This window comes from Miscanthus floridulus, chromosome 3 (genome assembly GCF_019320115.1).
Source record: "Miscanthus floridulus cultivar M001 chromosome 3, ASM1932011v1, whole genome shotgun sequence".
Classification (NCBI taxonomy): domain Eukaryota; kingdom Viridiplantae; phylum Streptophyta; class Magnoliopsida; order Poales; family Poaceae; genus Miscanthus; species Miscanthus floridulus.
Window position 1 is genome coordinate 88,780,324 of NC_089582.1, and position 20,063 is coordinate 88,800,386.

Sequence of the window (20,063 nt, forward strand, 5' to 3'; positions counted from 1 at the left end):
TATCATTGTTTACTTAGTATATGCTCCTGTAAAAGCACCCTGACCCAAACACTTTTTGGCCCGGGGCGCTTGGGGGCTCCACAAGGGTACACTACTATCATTATGCTTAATGACTACCTCCCTATTTTGTTTACATATGGTGAAATTCCTTCCTACCCAACCAATGGGATAGTTTGTTCCTTAGTTTTGCTTTACGTAGCTTTGCTTTAAAAAACATTCCAACCGATCACAACCCGCCTTTCCCTATGGTTACAGCAGCCGAGCCTCGCGGGCCATGCCCTATGCTCCCAAGGTCGCGGCCTACGGGACAAACGGGCAGGTACGAGAAAGAAAGAATAAAAAACAAAATTATGCTAAGGGAAAACTAAGGAACAAAAGGGAACAGGCTCCCCTGAACGGAGCAATTCCATCACAGAAAACAAAATCGACGGTAGTCATTAAGCAAACAGTAATATTTACATGGGGGCTCCCCCACAAACTTAAACTTCTACCTTCACTAAACTACTTATATTTTGCAAGCTATTGGACTGGCCCAGTGGCATCTACTGTCGGAGCGACCGACGGGGGCGTAGGCTGCTCACTCCCCGATGGCACGACATTCAGCTCAGTCGGGGCCAAGGCGACATTCACCTCCAACCTAGGCTTCGCGCCATCTGCAGACTGGGCAACATCTTCTCCGCTCATGCTTCTAGCCATATCTTCACGGTAGACGTCCATCACCCACTGGGTAGAGAATTGCTCCGCCACTGACCTTGCGTGTGGTAGGAAGCCCTCCCCGATTGACTAGATGTCCTCCATGCTCAAGCCTTCAGCATACCCACTGCAAATGGCGGCGAAGTCCAGGTTTGTATGGTGCATTGCCACCGATGTCAGCACCCCCGACGCCCCATAGAATAGCCCGCTCCTGATATGGTCTCGAACCGCATCTGGGACCTCCGCTAGCTGGACCGTGGGCACGCTAGTGCTAGGCACCGACCCGAAGATGTCCGAGACGACAAGTTGGGCAACGTTATGGATCTGGTCAAGAGCCCCCTCAAGAGCACGTCACTCTTCACAGGACTTGGCCAGCTCCTCCGCATTCCGACTAAGGGTCACCTTGATCGTCTCTAGGTCTCGCTCCAGCGTCTTCACCTTTCCACCTAGCTCTGAGAGAAGAGTGACAATCTCAGAAATAGGCTGAAGGAAAAAACCAACAACGAGGAATAGAAAAGGCACGTACTAACGCGGAAGTTCTCAAGGATGGAGAGATCCTCTACCTACCAGGCCGCTTGCTCACGTAGCCGGGCACTCGCATCCTCTGTCCCCATCTCTCGGCCTCAGAGCGTGAGCACCTCCTGGTCTGCCTCTGACCGAGCCTTCCACTCCGCCTCTAGGGCCTTCTGTGCTGACTCTAGGGCGTTCTGTGTTGACACCAAAGCGGCCTACTCCGGCTCAAGGGCCGCCAAGGACTCTCGCAACACTGCCTTGGTGTTTGCCAAGGATGTCCACAACCCCGCCTCGGTCTCCACCTGATAGGCCTTCGCCACCTCGAGCCCTTGCTCGATGGCAGTCGCCTGCTCGGCTACATGCTGCCCCTCCACCTGCGCCACGGTCGCCTCAGCCACCCGATCCTAGGACTCGCAATGGGCGGACGCTAGCTAATGCTCGAGCTCGGCCATCTAGGCGTGCTCTGTTCGGAGAAAGCGGGACTTGTAGGATGACGTCCCCTTTAGTCTCTATGAAAAACAAACATGCTAAGGCAACCAACAAAAGATTCAGAGGTCAAAGACAAGTCCGTGAAACTCACCTTCACAGCCAGCTGTAGGTCAACCTCAATCAATTGCTGAGCGAACTTAACCTACTCCTGGGCATCTCCAAGCTTCGTGGACAGATTGGTGATTTCAGACACCGCGGCGTGCCCCTGCTCCCCGAGGATGTCCTAGAGCTGACACTCCTGGGAATCCCGGAGGACGAACCATGCCTTTGTCAAGTCCTCAGGGTAGGACCACTCTAGGTCACCCTCCAACAGGTCATCGGAGGGCCTAGCCTCCGACCGAACCACCGCCAGCTCCCGCGACGACACCGGTGGCTCTGCCGTATCATCTGCCTCGTCATCAGACGGGATGTCCACCACCTCAGTTGCGTGGACTACCACTGGATGTTCTGACACCATCCCAACTGCGCTCTCCCCCAGTGCCTTCGGCTCTGACCATGTGGGTGAGTCATATGACCCTCCGCTCGGTGAGGCAGGGAGCTCAGTCTCCCTCTCCTCTTCTGCCACGACCGGTGGAGGAGGGGCCGCGAGGGTTACTTCTGATGCAACCCCCACCATCAGCACCAGAATCACTACCAATGTCGACACCGCCGCTGTCACTATGGCAGCAACCGCCTCGAAAGGGAAGGGCTCACCGCTGCCATCCTGCTCCCCCCTGCCGCTAGTTGCAGCATGCTACAGGGTGGGCCTCCATGCCTCCTGCACGGGAGTTGGGGCGATGCTCAACCCCATCATCCCCCGGCCACTGACAGAGGGTGCATGTAAATCACACTCTAGAGAAAAACTCAATGGCAAAAGATTGGAAAGAAACAAAAGAGAACATACCGGGTGGTGAGCGGTATGACTGTGAAGGCAAGACCCAGTGTCAATGGGCCTATAGGGCACGAGCCACTCCCGAGCTATGACCCGCGCCCCATCGCTTTGGCCGAGGGCAGAGTCATCACAACTGGCTCCTTCCCGACCTACGGGTCGCCCCAGCCCTCAGCTCGGGACTCCCCAACCGGAGTAGGGGCGGGGCATCCTTTGACCGTGAGTCACACGATGCACAGGTGCCAGTCTAGTCCTCTAGCCACCCGACTTGCTCGACTGCATCCACGACAGGCGGGGCCACCCCTAGCTATGAGTCATGCGCTGTCATCGGTTCCGGTGATGCACAAGTGCCAGTCCACTCCGCGGAGCGGCTGGCTTGCTCGGCCACGTTCACCACAAGTGGCGATGGGACCAACAATGCCACCAAAGGGCGTGGTGACCGCATTCGCTTTACCACCCGTTCACCAAAAGCATCCATGCTCGCCATGTGCTTCCTCGGCGTGGAGGCCACCACGTGCCGCGTGACCTCTTGCCCATCACCGGCGGACGTCGCCGCAGCGACGCGACGCTCCGTTGAGGTCACAACAACCTCTTGACTTCCCTCCTCCTTGGAGAAAACCATGTTGTCCACATCCGTGGGGTCCTCCAACTCAAGCTTGGCCTCGACGTCGCTCTTCCTCTCCTCAGCCTTCACGCACCGGGAAACCTCCTTCTCCTTCTTGTGCTTCCGGTGGGTGACCTCGGCCTTCTTCTTCTTCCTGGCATCTACCACCTCCTTCTGAGCGGCCTGCTTGGCCACGCCCTCCTGACCCTTGGCAAGGTGTGGCCAGGACTTGTAATTTCCAAGCCCTTGCGGAACGTGTGACTCCCAATCAAAAAAGAAAAATACACATAGGAAAAGCAGAGGAGGACATGCGGGCTAAAAAGAAGGAAGCATACCAGGGTGGACACGATCGAGGAGTTAAAAGGCGCAGGCCTCCCTTCGACCTTCTCTCTAGGCTTCAACTATAGCACTCGGCCAAGGTGACTCCATACCTCATCGTCCGGTAGATCCTCCGGCGATGCGCGGTTCGAGTTCGATGGGCCGCTGTACAGCCACATTGGCTGCATCCTCTTCGCCAACAACGTGACCCAGCAATGGTACAGGGTGTGGAACACTCGCACCCCATTAAGGCCGCGCTTTATGTGCTTTCGGAGCTCCTCCTCGATGACCCCACCTTATGCTTCTCCTTTTGGCACAACCCCATGTCCAACTATCCTGCTTCTCTGGCCTCCCACCGGTGAACGCCAGGAACAGCGCCGCCGCTAGATTCCTGATGTAGAACCACTCTCCATGCCACCCTGGGTTGGAGTCACAGGGGAGGTACGTGGGATACGAGTTCCCACGCTCAGTTTTCTCTGCAGGGTGAAACCCCCCACTAGTGCGACCTCGGTCGGGTCCCCCACCATCAAGGCTCTTGGGGAGAAGAGCCGCCGGAAGAAATCTGCGTGCGGCTCCATCCCAAGGAAAGCCTCGCAAATGGTGACGAAACCGGCGATGTGCAGCACCCCCATCGGATTAAGATGCTGCAGCTCTAGACCCCACTCATTGAGGAGACCATGCAAGAACTAGTGCGTGGGGTATCCCAGCTCGCGCTCATGGAAGGCGAGGAAGGAAACCACCTCGTCGGGCTAAGGTTGCGGGGACTCCTCCCACCCGGGAACCCTCTAGTGCGCCACCTCATTCGGTGGCAGAAATCCCTTCTCAACAAAGGCCTTCAACACCGACTCCCTCATGGTGGATGACTTCTAGTCCGACTTTTCGCTCTAGGATCACAGAAGTATCGGTGAGTTCTTCTTCTTCTCCCTCGCTCTCTCCCCTTTCTTTCCTAGAAACCACCATGACTCTTAGGAACCCTCATGACAAGAAGGAAGAGGAAAGACAGCAACAGATGAGGAACAGACAAAAGAACAGGTCAAAAACCCTTTCCCCTCTCCTACTTAAGGAAAATGGAACAATAGTTAGGGAAGGGTGCGCCGATCAAGAGAAGGCAAAATAGCTAAGTGAGGAACTCTCTCTCTTTCCCATTTTATGCAGATAAGACGCACCCTGACCGATGAGACGTGCCTTGCCTGACGGAATGGCTCCTGATTAGACGGGACGTGGCCTAGACTAGGCCCACCACTATTGCATGACCAGCCACTACCGCACGCCGGGCACAAAAACTAAAGTGCCACCGCACGCGGGCGGCACCCTGCTTCTCTAGGCCAGGCCTCGAGAAACTCAAACAAGATCTCCGCCGAGGGAGATCACCAGCCCCCCTGAGTCGATCAAATCACTCAGGATAGACACCAAGAGATAGGTAAGGAAGCGAAGATGCGCCCCATGTAGGCCATGCCGACTCCATCATGAACGACAAGCACGGCTCCTGGTCGAACATTTCTGACTAAAGCTCTCCAAACCCCGTCACTCAGGTCATCAAGAGGCTCACCCACGAACGACGAGCGCGGGTCCTGGTCAAACATTTCCAACTAAAGCTCTCTGAATCCCATCACTCAAGTCATCAAGGTGAGCATGTGTTCATTAATACAAAAGCTGTTCACACAAGGGCTCACCCACGATTGACGAGCGCAGGTCCCAGTTGGACATTTCTGACTAAAGCTCTCCAAACCCCATCACTCAAGCCATCAAGGTGAGCACTACCAACCCCCTCTATTTCCTTACAATCATTTCATACATCCATATGCGCATTCATTCCATATGCCCGAATCTCCTGGATGATTCGGGCCCTAAACCGCCCGGGGGCTCAGGAACTAAGCATCGCACATGCAGCGAAATGCATCACAAAGTGGTGGTTGCCTCATTCGACATGAGCAACCAACATAGCTAGGGGAGAAAAACATAGATGAGCCTTGTGCGGCCCTTGCCTAGTCAGGCTGATCGGGTCATCTCAACCTTCTCGTTCGATCCTAAACCTCTCGCCAAACCCACAGAATCTCCATCAAAGGGAGGCCATTAGGCCACCCAGGTCGGTCTCTGGAACAACACAAGCATCTACCGAGTTGTAGGTAAAGGAGTAGTAGAATGTCACAAGAGGGCTATGCCAACCCCGTCATAAACGACGGACCTAGATTCCACTCGATCACACCTGTTAGCGAACTCACCGAGCACGTCACTCGAGCCCGAGCGATCGGGACAAGTGACAAAACTTAGCCCCTCCAGTTGTGAGGAACCGAGGATGGGGTAACGCACACAACTCACACCGACCCCTACTAAGGCCCAACAGGGCTCGGGGACTCAAGACAAAAAGCCTAGGATTGCGACCCTAAACTCACCCCTTTCGACAGGGCTCGGGGACTCAAGACAAAAAGCCTAGGATTGCGACCCTAAACTCACCCCTTTCGACTGCGCTCCAAAAACCTGGGTTTGCGACCCCTATCTCACCCCATCCAGCTATGCTTCCGACTGCACTCCAAAAACCTAGGTTTGCGACCTTGATCTCGCCCCATCCGGCTACGCTTTTGACTACGCTCCAAACATCCGAGTCTATAACCTTGATCTCACCTCACGACTCGGACTCGCTCGATCCCATGGCGCGCATCGACGCCAGCATTAGTGAGCTCTATCTTGTCCAAGACTAGCTCCCTCGCTCAATCCCACGACGCGCATCGACGCCAAGATCAGTGAGCTCTATCTCGTCCAAAACACGACTCTGACTCGCTTGATCCCATGGCGTGCATCGATGCTAGCATTAGTGAGCTCTATCTCGTCCAAGACTGACTCCCTCGCTCGATCCCACAGCGCACATCGACACCAGGATCAATGAGCTCTGTCTCATCCAAAACATGACTCCAACTCGCTCGATCCCACGGCATGCATAGATGCCAGCATCAGTGAGCTCTGTCTTGTCCAAGACTGACTCCCTAGCTAGATCCCATAGCGCGCATCGATGCCAGCATCAGTGACCTCTGTCTCATCCAAGACTGACTCCCTCGCTTGATCCCACGATGTGCATCGACGCCAGGATCAGTGAGCTCTGTCTCGTCCAAGACTGTCTCCCTCACTCGATCCCACGGTGCGCATCGACGCCAGGATCAGTGAGCTCTGTCTTGTCCAAAACATGACTCTAACTCGCTCGATCCCATGGCGCACATCGACACCAGCATCAGTGAGCTCTGTCTCGTCCAAGACTGACTCCCTCGCTCGATCCCATAGCGCGCATCAACGCTAGCATCAGTGAGCTCTGTCTCGTCCAAGACTGACTCCCTCACTCGATCCCACGACGTGCATTGATGCCAGCATCAATGAGCTCTGTCTCGTCCAAAACATGACTCCGACTAGCTCGATCCCACGGCATGCATCGACGCCAGGATCAGTGAGCTCTGTCTCGTCCAAAACTAACTACCTCACCCAATCCCACGGCGCGCATCGACGCTAGGATCAGTGAGCTCTGTCTCAACCAAAACTAACTACCTCACCCGATCCCATGGCGTGCATCAATGCCAGGATTAGTGAGCTCTATCTCGTCCAAAACTAACTGCCTCACCCGATCCCACGGCGTGCATCGACGCTAGGATCAGTGAGCTCTGTCTTGACCAAAACTAACTACCTCACCTGATCCCACGGCGCACATTGACTCCAGGATCAGTGAGCCTTGTCTCGTCCAAAACCCTTGACTGACTCCCTTGCTCGATCCCATGGCGCGCACCGACGTCAGGATCCACAAGCTCCCTCTCACCCAATCTCTCAAAACAAACTGAAAAACCACCTCGGCTGCACAACGACGCCTTGGGCGACAAAACTCCATCTCAAAATAAAAACTCCCCCACTGATAACATAGGAAACCCCCCAGACGGTTTTGCCTGAACCGCCCGGGGGCTCGGGGGCTCCCGTTGGGTTCATAAACCCGGGGTCCCTCGGGGACTAGCTTCCATGCCAAGGCTCGCCCTGAGCAGACAGCACGTAACTCATGGGTCGGAATAGCGCCCTCTCGTCAGCTGCTTCGGCCCACCTCTCTGACCAGAGCGTTCGCTTCGACTCCAACCGCCACCAGACGGCCTCTCCGATCAGAAGGCCTGGCCCAAAACACTACTTCCGACTCTAACCCCGCGTCTCTGACCGAGGATCGCAGGAACCCTGCTCACCGCTCTTCTCCGACCAGCACACTTAGAGCTGACTAGAGCCATCCGATCGGGGACGTCCGCTCGATAGAAACCAGAAGACGTGCGGAGAAAAGCAAGGCAAGGCTCACAAGTCAAAACCACTGTACCAGGGACCATACCCTGCATGGAACAGTACTCTGTAGCCGCCCTGACATAAACAGTATTGTAGCCGCCGACATCTCCCTCTACAGTATTGTAGGGGCCGCTAAAACTCCCATACGGTAAGACCCCCCACGTGCCTCTGGGCATCGATAGCGGTATGAGCGCCAGGATTTACCGTACTGGGTGAACATAACGAGACTCCTCATAAGCCTCTAGGCATCAAACAGTATTTGCAGGTACCGACGTCCACCATCCCTGAAAAAGGTAGCACGACCTCCCGTATGCATCTGACATTCTACAGTGACATCAACAGTGTTGTAGGCGCCTATCATTATCTTGTACCAGCTGGTGTGGGCAACAAGGCTCGGTAGCATACGTACCCTCACCCTCTCACTTGTAAAGCCATCCCCTTTATCTATAAAAGGGGACGCGCCCCCTCCAACAAAAGGGAGAGCCCTTCTTGAAGACAACAAGCACCGATCAAGTTCACTAGCTCACGACCACAGAATGACCGGGGTCGGACTCCAAGCACATGCTTGAACACTTAGCTCATAGCGTAGCTCCTGTCGCTCTTGGTCCTTCTGACCAGAGCCGACCGGACCTCCTGTACACCCCTTCTTCTTCCTTCTCGTTTGTAACCCCACTGCAAACTTCGAGCACCTGGGCTTAGGAATAAAGTCACTGTCCGACCCAAACTGGACGTAGGGCATGTTGCCTGAACCAGTATAAATCCTATGTCATTGAGTGCTAGGCCACCTCCGATCACAACGTACAGCAAAACTACAAATGTTCACTAGTTGGTCACTTTCTGCACCGACACTAAGTTTGCACATTTTCTGCCAGTCAAACATCCATACACTGCAGCAACTATTGCCCAACTTTTCATGGACAATGTAGTCAAACTATATGGATTACCAAGTACAATAGTCACTGACAGGGACACTGTCTTTCTTAGTCACTTTTGGAAAGAACTCTTTAAACTGTATAAAGTCAATCTCCATCTAAGCACTGCCTACCATCCACAAACAGATGGCCAGACCGAAAGAGTCAACCAATGTTTGAAAATGTATCTCCGGTGCTCTGTGCAAGACTCCCCAAAAGCTTGGACTCAGTGGCTGTCATTAGCGGAACTATGGTACAATTCATCCTATCACACTGCCCTGGGATGCTCACCTTTTAAGGCTCCGTATGGCTATGAGCCCAATGTAGGGGTAGTTCCTACTGTCCTAGCTTCAACATCCAATACTGTCGCTGAGATCATTGAAAACAGGGGGTTGCACTTATGAGCCCTAAAGACTAATCTAGCAAAAGCACAAAACTGTATGAAGTTATTGGCCGATCAGAAAAGGCAGGATTATCATTTCTCTTTTGGCGATCAAGTGTTGCTCAAACTTCAGCCATACACACAATCCTCAGTGGCTAACAGACTCTTTCCAAAGCTTGCTTACAAGTACTTTGGACCCTATACAGTACAGGAGCGCATTGGAAATGTGGCCTATCGGCTTGAATTGCCAGAAGGATCTTTAATTCATCCTGTTTTTCACATTTCTCAACTGAAACCTTTCATTGCAGACTATACTCCTGTGTATGATACACTTCCAGTGACTACCGACTTGGAAGCTGCAGCGACAAAGCCTGAAGCCATCCTAGAGCGCCGGTTGGTCAAGAAAGGCAATACGGCGATTCCTCAAGTCAAGGTCACCTGGACCGGTCTACCATCATCAGCTACGACTTGGGAAGACTACCATGTGATCAAGAAGAGATTCCCAGATGCGCCGGCTTGGGGACAAGCGACAGCTCAAGGGGGGAAGATGTCGTGCTGGGCGACATATAGGAGCCGAGAAGCCGTGTCTTGTAAACTGTTGGTGTAAAGATCTATTTACGTTTTCAATTTAAACACTGTCGTATGGCCCCTGATGGCCTGTCTTTGTAAGAGCACATAAGTGCTGAACCATTCACGGCACTGGTAGACAATCATCAGAAAGTAAAACAGCCAAGGCAGAGGGGTTTACCCTGCCAGCGTCCTCGTCACTGGTTCCTCTTGTGTGTGCTCACGTCGACGGCGATCTCCGGCGGCCAAGGGTGTGACAGGTGTATGAGTCGTACAAGCCACCCTACCTGACTCGAGGCACTCTGTACACAGAATCCTTCAAGGCTGCCGATGGCAGCTACAACATCACTCTGGTAGCGACCAACACCTCCGTGCTGCCTCCCATGATCAATGCGCTCGAGATCTACCTTCGCGTCCCGTACGAGAACCCGACGACACTCCCTAGTGATGTAAGTCCTCCTCTGTTTACTTCCAACCCAATCGTAAAAGGGCCTTGCAAATGTTGGTACTTGGGCGCGCCCAACGTGCTCGATGAAATGTCGCTCAAGGTTATCAGCCATGGCACTGATGAACTGGGTCTAACAATGAAGCCAGGATATATATTAGAATGGTTTGCCAAAAGTTCTACTTTGAGTTGATTCCTCCCACCCCCATTTTCCTCCCTTGTTATATGCAATGGTCCCGGAAGTCATGTATCTGGGTGAACACCCAGTTCCCAAACATAAGTCATGACCATATTTTTTGCATGCTAGTTGATGCCATCATGCCCATCAAAAAGGAGTATGGAGTGACGAAAAACTGGATGGGTGATCCATGTTTCCCAACCAATTATACTTGGGATGGCGTGAAATGCGGCAATACAAATGGTAACACTACGAGGATAACATCATTGTGAGTATCTGGAACATTATTTAACAGGTTCTACACTTCTACTCCGTGGTATTAATTGTGTTAGTATATTATTAGCGCATTTGATTATGTTGAATTGCAAATTCTCATGCAGGAATCTATCCAACAGCTATTTGCATGGCGCGGTATCTAAGAATTTTGCGCTGCTCACGGCACTCCAGAATTTGTAAGTGCTATCTAACAGACTAATGTCGTCTGCTTTCATTATTTATTTATGTGCCCGGAGTCCACGTTCCATGAGATCATGACTGACGTTTACATTCTGCTATCTGTGATCAAGATTTGTTAGATCTAACATGTTAGTTTATTGGATCAGTCCAGACATTTGTTGTAATGGATCCAGATTACAGTTACAAGCCTCTGTAAAGTAACTATACCATACACCACTCTGCCTTAGTTTCTATACTAAGGACTGAGGAGATATGACATTCGCTACACCTCATTTTGGTGCATGTATGTGGGGATGTTTTGTTCGGTTCTAAAACATGCAGTTAGCATAGAATGGATGAGGCTATTTTAGGAGAGCCTCTTCTCTGTTTTTTTTTTTGACAGCATGCATGTTTGGCATAACTGCGTTGTTCAATCAAACGGCTCCATCAAATTTAAATGGACATGGTGCAATTAGAGAATCTGTTGATGAGCCACAACATACTCGTCAGGATCATGTTCCCAATGGCTGAACTATAATAACTAATAACGCTTTTATTTCCTAACATTAGCTTGATATGTCATAAATCATGCAATTGAATGGTAAAACCTAGTTTTTTTTTTCAAATTCCCGGTTCAGTGGAGATAAACTCCACTGAATGTCTCTCCGCTACCGCGATACTGGAAAATCGACCAGTCGTGGATCTGCGTGAGAGAAGGTGCTACTTTGGCATCTGGGGTGTGCGAGCGGATTACACAGGTCCGAGATGCACTTTAAAAAGTCCCCGAGCACTGCCCATGTGGTCTTGGTGTTGTGAGAACGCCGAAAACGGGTATCCTCCTCCATCCACATTCTGATGGCATACTCCCCCACGAGGGGGAGTCCCGGGGGAAAAAAGAAATGAAGGGCGGGCCTAGCGGTAGAGTCTTACCGTCTGTGATGGTCCCGGGTTCGAGTCGCGGTCTCCTCGCATTACACAAGCGAGGATAAGGCTTGCCACTAACACCCTTTCCCAGACCCCGCACAGAGCGGGAGCTCTCTGCACTGGGTACGCCCTTTATAGAGTTTGAATCAGGTATAGAGTTTGAATTGATTCCTATGTCAAATTCTCAATGGCTGAAATTTTGAACCCTGCTTGCTCACACTGTGCAAATGTTTTAGGGATTTATGTTACAACAACTTAAGCGGCTCAATACCTGATTCCACACCGAGTTTGACTTCCCTAAGAGTTCTGTAAGTATATATTTGTCTCAAATAAATACCAATCCAAGAACTTTACTGATCGCCTTTCACTTTCTACAGAAATGTATCTGGCAACTAGCTGAGTGACGACTCCCTATGTAAAAATTATACTGGGTCACTTATTTTCAGGTTTTGATTTTCTTCTTGATGTTTCTTTTTTACCATTAATTTGCTTGTGAACTTTTGGATAGTATATCTGTTTTAGAATCTCTAACCAAGTGAGCAGTCAAAGACAACTCCCACTCCCTGAGTAAACTCTGACCTTGTTGTCTTATGTATTTCAGGCATGATTCTAGTAAAAATGCGTGCAGCAAAAAGATAACTGCATCAAGGAAAAACACGGTTATCTTAGTTACTTTAGTTGTGGTCGCTGTGCTGGTTGTATCTGCAATTGTTCTTGCATATTTCATCTGTAGAGCAAAAAGGAAGTCTACTAGTGTGCATCCTGTCGCTCTATCCTGTATTACCATGTATGTGTATTTTCATTTTATTATTCTTATATGTCATACTCGTGCAACCAGTTTCCATAGATGATCACACAAGACATGCACAACTCGAGAATGCTCCAAGAAGTAGAACAGATCAAAGGGATCACTTGCAAGATAACAAGAATAGGCTTGTCGGTGTTTCGAGTAAGCACCGGCTAGTAAATTTGTATATTGCGCGTCGGACCCGGATGGTGTGCTAAGAGGACATAAGGATTATACTGATTCGGGCCGAATGTCCCTACGTCTAGTTTCGGGCTGCTCGTGTTACCAACACTGAGTTTGTAATAGGGGTTACAAACGGGCGAGAGAGGGAGGAGCTCCCAAGTCTCTGGTGTGATGTGGTGTATTTGCTCAATCAATCGATCCCCTTTAGTGGAACGTCCTGCTTTCTCTTTTATAGGTCAAGGGAAAGTAGGGGTTACAACCGAAGGGAAGAGGGAAAAAAGCAAAAAGAAATAAGGCTCCCGGAGGTGCGCCGTCCTCCTCTTCGCGTGGGTCCCATTGACCCTGTAGATCGTGGTGGCAGCGGCGTCGTACCGAGGTCCTGTTGGCCATCGTAGCTTACGTGCGGGCGTCGTGCGCCATTCTTGTCTTCCATCCCATCTGAGCGGATAGAATGGTCAGATGGTCCTCTGACAGAAAGCCATGCGGGGGCTAGCGGTATAGTGCCAGTCAACTGACGCCGGTTGACTGACGTTGGACGGTGGTTAGGCAGGGAGTTGGCAGCACAGTGACCACGCGTCAGCCACTGTGGGCGATGTGAGTTCCCCGGAATGACATGTCGTGGGGACGGGTCATGCGGAGATGTGACCGCTCCCTGCACGATGCCAGAAGTTTGACCTTGATTGGTACTTTCTGGCCCGTAGTGGTTGGCGGTGACGTGAGCTTCCGTTAGGAACCGTGTTCAAGGGATTGGGCGAGGCGGAGCCAGCCCTCAGACGTCGATCGAGGTGGAGTAGACCCTCAGGGGTCAGCCGAGGTGGAACCTACCCTCGGGAGTCTGCTAAGGCGAAGCCTACCCTCGGGAGTTAGCCGAAGCGGAGCCAGCCCTCGGATGTCGGGCGAGGCAGAGCCAACCTTCGGGGGTTGGATGAGACGGAGTCAGCCCTTGGGAGTCAGCTGAGGTGGAGCCAACCCACGGGGGTCGGACGAGGCGAAGTCCATGGCCTCGGTGGTGAGACAAGGCAGAGCTCGGCAAGAGATGTAGTCACGCTCTTGACTGCTCGGATGAATCAATCGTTGATGGTTATTAGCTCCTCCTCTTTGGGTGCCCTAGTATTGGTCCCCGACAGTAGCCCCCGAGCCCCCGAGCGATTCGAGTAGAATCACCTATGGGTTTTTTCGACTTGCTAGTGGGTGTGCGCGAGCGCACCTAGTGGGTGTAGCCCCCGAGCCTGCGGAGGAGTAGAATACTCCTTCGGTGGTTTTTCGAAAGGGAGGACTCTAAGGGCCCTGGCCTTCTTTTGTCGTCCACGGTGTGTTCTGGGAATGGTGATTCCTTCTTGCCGAGGTCGGACCCTTTGTGGATATGGCTGTGAGTTTTGGTGGTTCATTAGCTAGATAGTTCGATTGGAGCATCCTGTTTGCGGGGATCCGACTAGGGTCAGCCTGGTTGAGACTCGATCGTGGGCCGAGATGCCCGTGGCGCTCGTGCACCTGGGTACTGGCTGCTTGCGGGGCCCATCTGATGAGGACATGACACCCATGCATATGACCATGTTTGGCGCATGGTATGGAGGGGTAGGAGGCCAGCAAGGGTGTCCAAGTCAAAGAGGGCTGAGGCTAATTCGGTTCGAGACCCCGAGGTGGAGGCCCGAAGCAACTCAAGTTCGAGTCTGCCTCGATCTCTAGGACCAGTCTGCCTTAAACTGGTCATCTAGGATGCATCCAAACTCCATTTTTGATGATCCATATATGGTTGGAAAACTAATTTGATAAGGAAGCCAATCCAAGTGGTCTCACATCAAAATCCCTTCAGAATCAATGGGAATCATCAAAACAATTCAGCATCCAGAATCTACCAGGGTGCTACGACACCGTCTTTTGGTCCGTTGGACCATGTATTGTGTTTGGGCCCATTAGAGGGCGCGTCTAGGGTAGGCGACGACCCTAAGACCTTTATAATCATACACCACCGTCGCTATTAGGTTTTGGGTTTTGCTTAGATTAATCTATCAAGAACAGTTTCGCCGTTTATCGGTTTGTGAGACCCAACTTCGTGAGATTAATCATTCATCTACAATTTGGTTGCTTTCTTTCTTGTTCTTGTTTGTGTTCTTTGTTGCGCAGGCAGGGATTAGCCTTCTTGGCAAGGTCAACTAGATCTGTGTCTAAGTTGATAAACAGAGGAGTTATGGTGCTAAGATTGCAGGGTTCGATCTTTTGATCTGAAGCCGGATCGGTGTGTCATTCTTCGCCACAACGATAGTTACCTCTACCTGACGGAAGATCGGGATCCCCATTCCTATTAAGTGGTATCAGAGCTAAAGTATACCATTAGGTTCACATTTATCCCCTAGTTTTGAGTGTTTCACATTCGTCCCATAGTCCAGTGCCATACTTGTTTTTTTCCTGTCCTAGAACCTTCTGCGCCATAGCCTTTGCATATTTCAGTTTCAGAGTCCGTCGTGTTGAGTTTGTGTCCTAGTTGAGGTCTTGTTGCTGGTTAGGTCGTGTTAGAGTCCAGTTCATGTGTTTTCCACCATCATTTCCATCAAATCTTTGCTTTAATGACCAATTTCGCACACATTGTTCCTATTTTGTCCTCTAATTCAGAGCCAATTCTTAGAACTGGTCTAGTTTCGCATACGAACTCGAATTTTGACGTTCCATATATCAAAATCGATCAGAAAATTTTTTTGGATCCATCCATTAGGTTGGAAAATTTTAATTTGGTCAAAAACTGGTCAGAAAATCCTCTTTTTGTGGTCACAAGCTTTTTGTCAATTTTGAGCACGTCTTCTGAAATTTCCACAGGCCACACCTTTCACTTGTTTAGGCTCATATTTTTAGTGGTTACTTCTTTTGTGCTCCTAAGTGAAAAAATATAAAAAAGATAAAAAGAAAAAGTCGAAATTTCCCAAAAAACAATGATAGCAAAAAAAAATAGAAAAAAGAGAGGGGCAAAAGAAGAACAATATCTAGAGGAGCACATAGAGAATGCCAAAGTGAGCTATGTTAGCGTGTGCTGTCTGGTTCCTTGTTTTTGTTGCTCTTGCTATCCGCCATACTATTTTTCACACCCCTGTCACCTTGCTATCCACCATACTTGTTTGTTACATACCTGGTACTTGGAACATTTTGGACCAGCAACAAGAACAAGTACTTTGGACTATAATTCAGCATTACTTTCTGTTACTGACTTGTGTGCTAGATATACATATTATTCTTTGTGTGCCTTCCAATCTCCACAAACTCTTCAGATCAGTACAGAAAAAGGGCCTTGCAATCTCGGTACCACTGCCTCACAGGTATCACGAACCAGCCGCTGATTGTACCACCTACTGCTTATGTTGGTAAGAACTTTGTAAGAGCTTGATAAGACACTTCCACTTGCTATGAAAAGTGACACCACTGCAACCACATAGTCATTTGATAGGGATAATACTTTTGTGTTGTCTTTTGCTGTCTTCTAATAATGATAGGTTGTTCGTATCCACTGACTTATGATGGTATAGGGGCTGATGAGTACATGAAGTGGGAAATTGTCATAGATAACATATTTGCTACTCGCTTTATGTGTCCAAGGAGGAAGGTAAAAAATGCAGCTAGTGTTTTGTGACATTCTGCTTTATCTTGGTGGGAGTCTTTAGATCATTCTGATAAACCTCAAACTTGGATTGATAGGAAACTCCTTATGCGAGAAATCTTTGTTAATCCACCTCCTGTTTTGATTTCATATGCTGAGGTGCACCATTTAGAGGAAGAGTCATTTGTTATTCCTCTTGCTATGACTAACCTTCTATAGGATAATGTCCATAAGCAAGAGGATGACATGGAAGAAAATGAGGAGCTCACAACCTCATATGCAAATTTAGAGCCATCACTTCACAATGCACCTATTACTCCTGCTAAGAACATAGGTAATGCTCATGGTGCTACACTCATGGAAGGTGAGAAATGTTTTAATGTACTAAATTTTCCCACAAACCATGCTATCATAGAGCAATTGTTAGTGGAACCCTCTCTTGATTTATCTCTATCCCATGATAATCTGCTTGAAGTTCCTTGTGATAAAGATGAATTGGTTGATGATGCTTCAGTTTTACATGTTTTGGAACCAGTCATTTGTGCTGAAAATAAACATGTTATTCATATTGCTAATAAAACTGATGAGTTCAAACTATTGTCTTCTTTACATACTTTGGGTTACATTGAATTTGATGTTTTGTGTAACCTAGATTGTTTGGAGGAGAGCCTTTTAAAATATGCTGATTTGCCTTGGTTTTCTAAACACACATATCATGTTATTGGCAAATATAACAACAAAGGACAATATATGATACATCGAGTATACATTCGTAGTAATATGAATTTTCCTTTTATTGTACAAAATTATGATCGTTTAGAGGGCAACCATAATAATACAAACATTTTCTCATGTTTCTCAAAGAAACAAGTTCACTTCCAAGAAGGGGAGCATTGTTGGTTGCTACCTATGTTTGCTAGACCATCTATTCTTGCATTGTCTTTGGTTAGTTCTAATCTTTTGCAGGATAATGTTGACATACATCGTGTGCATTCGGATCATGGAGTCTACATGCTTGCTAAAATTTTTATGTGAGATGACATGCTAGAAACTTGGAAATATGGTCATGTTCCTTCTCACAATTATTTTAGTTCCCTTTGTCTTTGCAACCCCGTTCTCCTTTATGTTGTTCAAGATCAGTTTCAAGCACAATCGATGCCGAGGATGACTTTTTATCAAGAAGGGGAGGATGATGAGGACATGACACCCATGCATATGACCATGTTTGGTGCATGGTATGGAGGGATAGGAGGCCAGCAAGGGTGTTCAAGTCAAGAAGGAGGGCCAAGGCTAATTCGGTTCGAGTCCCCAAGGTGGAGGCCCAAAGCAACTCAAGTTCGAGTCTGCCTCGGCCTCCAGGACTAGTCTGCCTTAAACTGGTCACCCATGACGCATCTAGACTCTGTTTTTGATGATCCACATATGGTTGGAAAGCTAATTTGATAAGGAAGACAATCCAAGTGGCCTCATATCAAAATCCCTTTAGAATCAACAGGAATCATCAAAACAAGTCAATATCCAGAATCTGCCAGGGTGCTACGACACCGTCTTTTGGTCCGTTGGACCGTGTATCTTGTTTGGTCCCATTAGGGAGCACGTCTAGGGTAGGCGATGACCCTAAGACCTTTATAATCATATGTCACCACTGCTATTAGGTTTTGGGTTTTGCTTAGATTAATCTATCAAGAATAGTTTCGCCGTTTATCGGTTTGTGAGACCCCAACTTCATGAGATTAATCATTCATCTACAATTTGGTTGCTTTCCTTCTTGTTATTGCTTGTGTTCTTCATTGCGCAGGTAGGGATTAGCCTTCTTGGCGAGGTCAACCAGATCCATGTCTTGGTTGATATCTAGAGGAGTTGTGGTGCTAAGATTGCAGGGTTCGATCTTTTGATCTGAAGCCAGATCGGTGTGTCATTCTCCGCCACAGTGATAGTTACCTCTACCTGATGGAAGATCGGGATCCCCGTTCCCATTACCATCCCTCTCTATCCCTCATTGTAAAGGTGCTTTGAGCAGTCATCGAACCTGTTGATGGGCCAACCATTGAACTCCTAGTCCTAGATGGGCCATAGAGGCGTTTTTGATCCGTATTCCTCTTACTCATAACTTGTTGTGGCCTGCCCAGGGAGGCAAAATGTCCGGTGAGTCTTTCGAGGGAAATGATAGGGATTGCATGCACATATCTTGTGGCATGACATTGTGGCAGATCATGGCAAGCATGGAGATCTAGGCAAACGGTTGGTTTCCTCGCATCCGTCGCCCCTATAAAACCAAAGGGTTCGCCCCCGGGGTTTCATACCTTGCCTTCGCATCTACAACCTCCATCGCCAATCGCCTAGGCTTCCTTCATCCGTGTCCCAGCCATTGTCGAGCTTGCATCCATCTGCTCCTATCTTCCAATGGATCCATGGTGTCGCTCTGACATCACCTTCCAGCGCATGGAGGGCCTCGTCCATCGTGGTCTTCTCTATGCGTGGACCGCGAATGAGGAGTGGTTGCTGCCTAGTGAGGAGGACATGCTGCCGCCGCCTGACAGTTATGTGGTGTCGTTCACGCACTTCCATGAGCGCGGGTTCGCTACCCCTACAAGATTGAGCTACAACACCTCAATCCTAATGAAATCTAGTACATGGCGACGTTCATCGCCTTGTGTGAGGGATTCCTAGGGACTAGTCCCCACTTGATCTGTGGCGGCACTTCTTCGCCGTTACCCTCCAGAAGAAGGGGGAGAAGAAGCAGGAGCTGAATGCACCGATGGGATGCGCCGGCATCCACCTCCGGAACAACCGGGTCAGTGAGTACCCGTCAATGCGGCTATCGACCTCCAACAAGGGGTGGCATTTGCATTGGTTCTATCTCAAGAACGACACTATCGCCCCCCTGCCATAGTTCATCAGCCGCCTAATCGAAGAGGCCCTGGATTCGTGGAAGTGGGGTGTCCCAGAGAAGGACAAGAAGAAGATCCAAGACCATCTCGCCGCCATCCGCATCCTAAAGGAGAGGGGCCTAAAGGGGTCAGGCTTCATTAGGGCCTACCATGCGAGGAGGGTGGCGACGCTGATGAGGCGTGCGCTTCCGCTATATGCGATGGTACCCAAGGCATCATTCATCAGGACGGTGCTGGCCGAGGGACACTTTCCCCCTCTGAAGTCATGCAGCACATCAAGGAGGTGATGGAGCCTTTGTGGGACAACACAGGTGTTCCTCTTGATTTCATGTACCTGGTGTCGGGGCATCCTCCAATGTGGCCGGAACCAGGCTACACTATCTTCGTAAGTTTCCTCTCCTCATGCCTCCTCTTAAATTGATCTCCCGACCCTTTGACACTAATATTGAGATGGGGGGATCAGTCGAGGGACCTCGTCCTCACAGATCACTTGGCTCCACTACCAAGGGATTCGTCCATGAGGGTGGTGAATCACACCAAGGGCGAGCAGCTTAGGAAGGCAAAGGAGGACAAGAGGAAGAAGAGGCAGGGAAGCTACTAGCAAGGGAGCGAGGGAGGATACCGATAGCGACGATGACAATGATGAGGAAGATGACAATGAGGTAGTCGATGACACCAAGTGGGATGACCTAGAGGGCGAGGATGTGCTAATGGGTATTTGCTCGCCTTTGTAAGAGTTGGGGCCCTTCCCGTTCCACAGAAGGGAGGGTACGTCCGTGGGATCGGCGAAGGTGGGCCAGGCTGTCGGCCTGCTCCAGGAGCCAACAGGGGCAAGTGGATCTGCTGCCATGCCCGAGGTGCCAGCAGAGGTGGGTGGCTCCACCGTCGCACCCCAAGATGCAAGGGGAGTGAGCCCCTTTGCCTAGGAGCAGGGGGTGGGCTCGAAATGGCCCCACCCCATCGAGGTGGAGTAGGGGTCTAGGGGTTCACCCCCCAAAC

At 50.1% G+C, this 20,063-nt stretch overlaps 1 pseudogene; it reads left to right on the forward strand.

The window, feature by feature from the left end:
• Window positions 1-20,063, forward strand: part of LOC136544007 (probable LRR receptor-like protein kinase At1g51890) — a 174,645-nt pseudogene that overhangs the window by 19,952 nt on the left and 134,630 nt on the right.